Below are 5,540 nucleotides of genomic sequence, written 5' to 3'. Positions count from 1 at the left end.
TTGTTTTGCAGAGGACGGCAAAGAAATGTACCAAAATGTAAAACGCACGTGCAGAGCGATTGTTTTTGCTCATTAGACCTATTGTTTGCGGCGTTGTCGTTGGCTTTGCCGTCGTCGTTGCTTAAGCTCCCTAATAACACGCCGAATGAAATCCACCGTACTGAAAAAGATGACGACTGGATCATTTACCCATAATACTTAGAGTAAGAAAATTCTAAAAACGCTCATCAAAATACACGGAAAAGTTCCTAAAACTTCAAACCTAGCAAACACAATGTTGCTAGCACAGGAACTAATCTCAACGAAAACATGGCTCCCTATGTTCCTATTGGCTGTGTTAGGTTTGCAAGTTATTGTGGTAAAGTGTACAGCGCCACCATATTTTTTTTTCCGTATGGTGGATTTGGGGTGAGTAAAAACCTGCTGAGGGATTGGGCTTAAAGCACCCCTCTGTATTCTTGTGCTCTTCTCAGATTTCCCTCTTCCGGTCCGAACTATCACACAGGATACAGGGGAATGTGTACAGTCTATCCCGGATGTAGATTCCTGTATGTGGGGTTAGAAGGTGAGGAATAGTGCCTCAATGATAAAACATCAAACTTGCCCGTTACAAAAAAAAAATCTGTTTTAATTTTTTAATTTCTGATCTAACATTCATGTGTGAAGACTACAGCAATATACTTAACTATGTGCAAGGACCAGAGTACCGTCAAACGCATCTGTAGATCGTGGTGCTTACATTACATTTTTGCTGATCTCCTTGGAGAATCGGTTCATCTAATAGACTCTCGAGGCACGTAAAATTTGCCAGGTCTGAACCAAATTGGCGATTATTTATAACTCCACACTGAAAAACTGTTTCCCTTTACATTTTTTTTCCAAGATAATTCAGGAAAAAACCGTTGAGACAATTCACTAATTGGCCAAACTAAAATTCTTTCCATTCTAGCTAGAAAGGATCAAGCCGGGTTTGTTTTTAAACATGCAAATATTTTCCCAGAAACCTGGGGCCTCATTCATAAAGGCATTTTAACATAAGGTGTGTCTTATTAAAGTCAGTAACATTTGAATGCAAATGCCTGTTGTCATCTTTACTTAGGAGAAGGCTTCATGATTCCATCTATGGAGCTGATATTTTACGTTAATGACGAGAGTAATTCGCTGCCCCGCCGGGCATCTTAATTTACATTTACAAAGACTGACAAGACTACACACGATATTAATATGCTCTTTGTTGTGTTTTCCGCAGTTCACAGAAGACACGAAGTCGAGGTTATAAAGAAATGAAAGAAGCCTGCTCTTATGCATTCATGGAATATAATTTTATCCAAAAGTGAGAAACAAAATACGGGATATCTTGTACCCATAAAGTGTAGGTTACATCTTAATTTTTGTCAAATCGGATAAAAACCAACGTTTAACTTTTAAGAGTTTCTCACATCGGCCCTTTTGCACCCAGCCGATCAATTACTGTAAATAAAATGTTTCCAAGTGGTCTGAATCTTGGGATACTTGATGGTCTTGCAAGGTGCCTTTGCAGCTCCAAATCTTTGAGTCTTCATTACCAAATTAAATCTACTCGGCAGGTGCTCATCCGTACCTAAAAAACGAAAGTAAGTGATAGTTATAATCAAGAACGGGATAAGAAATCCATGTAATTGTTTAAACTGTCATCGGTTTTCAGGCTCCTAATTTGCAATTGGTGGTGGAAAGCGAACAAAACAGGAATGCTTATATGCCATATTGCAGGCGGAGGAAATTGAACGAGCGAACTTTACTTATTGTTAAGTAATTAACATCAAAATTTCACGGGATCTGTTTTTCTTTTATGTGTTTTTTTCCCATACTGACCGCAGCAAAGACTCATGAACAGGATTTGTAAACACCTCCTGTTTCTACTGTATCTGCCACGATTTACTATCAAAGTTGTTGACATTTGTTTTCTAGCCTGCGAACAGCAGACGTATTTCTAATCGTCGCTTCTCTCTCTCCTTGTTTTCCGGCTTCTTTCCAATCTTTTTTCGTCACTTTTTGGCCATTCAGTTTCCGATGGTGCTTTGAAAATGAGATGGACATGACCAGAACTAAAGGGAGTTCTGACTTGGGTCACGAATCAGAGACACATATCTGATATCGTAAGACTTCGCGGTTTTTTGCGCTCCTCGAATTGCTTTTTCTGTGTATTCCTCTGGGTGTGGTTTGTAAGCCGACCTTTAGACATACCTACTGAAAGAGTAAACAAGACCATGGACTCGGCTATTTTGATTTGGGGTTTATATATGCCTGCCGATATTTTCGTGGTTAATCGGTGACCGTCATAGAATTGCGTCGTACATTCCCGTCTATACTCACGCCATGTCGAATATCTATTCGTATTTCACACACTTCTCAGAATTTTAATAATTCTGCCTAGGTACAGCATCGATTAACTGTATCGATAACTACTGTAGCTTTTTGCGACGAGTATCACAGCAAAGGAATTAAAATTTAATTAAAAGATCATGGTACGATTTTAAGGAACCAGAAACGAAACCTTCTAGATAAGGTCACAACATGACGTTCTTTCAACTTCCCTTTTAATGATCCTCCCATTGATTGCTTGCCAAAAACTTGATGAATTAACATGTCTATTTATATTTTCAATATCCGCCTAGCTAGGCAATACTCCACTCCCGCGTTGGCGGACGCGAAAATTTGGGCTTCCTTGATAAAATGTTGCTAAAAACAGCTTAGTTTACTTATTCAGGACTGGTATATTAACTGCTTCCGTTACTTACGGTTCTTTTGCAATGAAAACGACGGTATTTTATGGTGATAGATTTGTAAGATGTAGAATATTACTTCGTGACTTTTCCTGAGGCTTTTTCAACATTTTTTCCTGTTTTTTACTGATCTGATATGGACCAAGCGGACCATTATATACCCGCTTAACATAGCCCATATTGATATTATACAGTGTGACCTGATGACAGTTTCATCAGTGTCTACAAAAACAAAAGCAAACATAATTAGCTTATGGCTTTGTCACTGTTGGGTCAAATACGAGTATAAACAAAATTGATTTAATTTTGAGTCTGGTTCTGTTTATTTTGGAATTAGCATTAGCAATAATAGTCTGCTGGCGGCACTTTTCGCGTGTTTGGCGAAAGATCGATCAGGAAAATTAGTAAAACAATCAACATTTCCACTCCTGGTCGCTCCAATAAGACAATCCCGTCCATTTATGAGTTAAAATGTGGTTATTTCTAGCTATTTATCGACGATTTAAAATCCTTAACTGATGAAAGCGTTACTTTCCTGTGATGCTGTTATTTGATGTTTTCAGTAGAAAAGCGGATTATAGAAAACCTGCGAGTTTGCCTTCGGCACTTTTTGTAGCGAAATCATGGCTCACTAAAATTGAAATGGTTTGTAGCCTGAATGGGAAGTACACTTTACCGCTGGGGCAAGTTTGGAATGCGAATTTGTTGTGTTGCGAAGATAAACATCGTTTCAAAATATAATTTTCGTTTCTAATGAGAGATACAGCGATTTCGAGGTCAAGTTATTGCCTTCAGTCATAATCATTAAAATCAGTAATGTCAGGATGCCATCCTACGTTGGGAAATTTCGCAGATGTTTCACTTCTTTTAAGGGTAGGACTAAAGGACAGGTTTGAAAATATTTACTACTGCAACGAAAATTGATTAGGGTGGTCGCTCACCAAAGCAACATTTTTCAGCATAAGGTAAACGCCGCTGTTTCCGCCTTTCCAGGCGATTTAAATTGCTAAAAAAAACCGCGATTGGAACCTATTTGCATTTATTAGGAACATTTTATATTGTAGCACTGAAAATTGACAGATTTTATCTGTCAGCGCACTATAATAATATCCACGATGAATTTATAATAAGACACATATTGGATCGTAAAATGAAACTCATTGAACATTGTTACAGTTTTTCTGTATGGTAGGTCTTGATCTTTCTTGAAAAATTAATTTTACATTTTTCATTATTTAATGAAAGGTTTGACGATTCATTGATCTGAAAATAAAGAAAAATCGGTCGCAAAAAATGTTTCTGTTTACACTGCCGAAGTAATCGCATTGCAGGTGATTTAAAATTCTGTCGCCCAAGACTGATTACGGCTGAATTCCGGAGTCAAAATATAACCAGTACAACATGTTGTCATGAAATATATAGAACCATGTTTCTAATGAACTGGAAATAAATGAAACAACAGAACACAAGAAACAGTCATCAATATGTACAAACCTATTATCCAACATTTTGATTTTTAACTTTTGTGTATTTTGCCAAGGTCTTTGTTCGGTTTGTCGTTTCTGTTTCCTTTTGCGCCGGGGGCCGGTTTCAGCTGTTTCTCTTTTATGATATTTACATAAGCCAAAGCGCTCGAGTTTGTTGCTTCAATTTTCTCCTCCAGTTCTTCAAGACGAACAATGAGTCGCTCCAATTTGTCTTCCAGCAGCTTGTTAGTTTGTAACAGTTCCTCGTTGTTGTCTTCGACGTTTTTCGTTATTTTAAGCACGTGAACGATCACGAAGCCAATGACGCTTGTGTAAACAACCACAAGGATGAAGGAACAGAGAAAAAAGAGCGAGGACTTGTCTCGTAGCCTATTTACTTGTTGGTAGCGAACATAGTTGGCCATTGTGGAATCGGAACGGCAGGGAACGAACGTTTTCTGTTCGGGAGGACGATAAGCAATTTCAATAATTCGGTAGTCTTGTTGATGTTATCCGGCGTCCATCTTGGCGACAGAATATAAGTATAAGCTAATTTGCTGACAAGATGTCACTCTTGAACTTTTTTCGTACCAATTATGATGTCATGCAAGAAGGGGCACTCACAGACAACGCTAACAGCCGATGCTTGATATAATTGGCCAACTCTATGGCGATTAACACAACAAAACGAGTTTTCTGTATTTTAATTTGTCAATCATTCGAGCTGAAAGAAAAAAAAAACTTTAAAAGGAAAACTGTCTCTTTTTCTTTCTGTGTTGATTAGCATAAAAATAGTGGGTGGCCTTTAAAATGAGAATAAACATCGTCTCGGTGCTTTCGGACGTGCTCGAAGTCAGATGAAAGGCTTTCGACTGTGCCTAGATCCTACCACTAGGTCCGCATTGCGTCATTTGCGTTCTTGGTTACAGCTGAGGTCATAAATCATAAAAACGAGGATGATAAAACTAATAGTAGGAATGTTTCTGAATCAAGTTATGTCCAATTTACCGTCTTTAACGAAATTTTTCGGCTGATGTCCAGAGGAGTTTTATTCTATTGTGTACACTGTTATCTTCGAATATCTTCTAATACCTCTCATTGGTAACTCTAAAACATTTTTCCTTTGCACAAAAAAAATTAATGGCCTCTTGCGCGGGCGCAATATTCGTTGCAGACTGAAGGAAACGAATTTTCTTCGGAAAGTGAAAATTCGAGGCACGAAACCTCGCGAAATTCAGAGCCCACAGTCATTTGGCCTGCAGAACGTGCACATAAAAATGTCCTTGACGGATGACGGCGGCCTTCAATTCAG

At 38.3% G+C, this 5,540-nt stretch overlaps 1 long non-coding RNA gene across 1 annotated transcript; it reads right to left on the bottom strand.

Annotated features, from left to right (window-relative positions):
• Positions 1 to 612: 612 nt before the first annotated feature.
• Positions 613 to 4,775, bottom strand: LOC146484703 (uncharacterized). Its single transcript, XR_014863558.1, has 2 exons — positions 4,257 to 4,775; positions 613 to 1,600 (listed from the first exon to the last, which is right to left on the bottom strand). It is a non-coding gene; the product is annotated as an uncharacterized LOC146484703 (long non-coding RNA).
• Between the last annotated feature and the right edge of the window lie 765 nt (positions 4,776 to 5,540).

The sequence above is a fragment of the Pavona decussata genome, unplaced genomic scaffold (genome assembly GCF_977016875.1).
Source record: "Pavona decussata unplaced genomic scaffold, jaPavDecu1.1 SCAFFOLD_31, whole genome shotgun sequence".
Taxonomy (NCBI): domain Eukaryota; kingdom Metazoa; phylum Cnidaria; class Anthozoa; order Scleractinia; family Agariciidae; genus Pavona; species Pavona decussata.
Note: the sequence above shows the minus strand (reverse complement) of the source record. Positions and strands in the feature narration are given on the sequence as shown.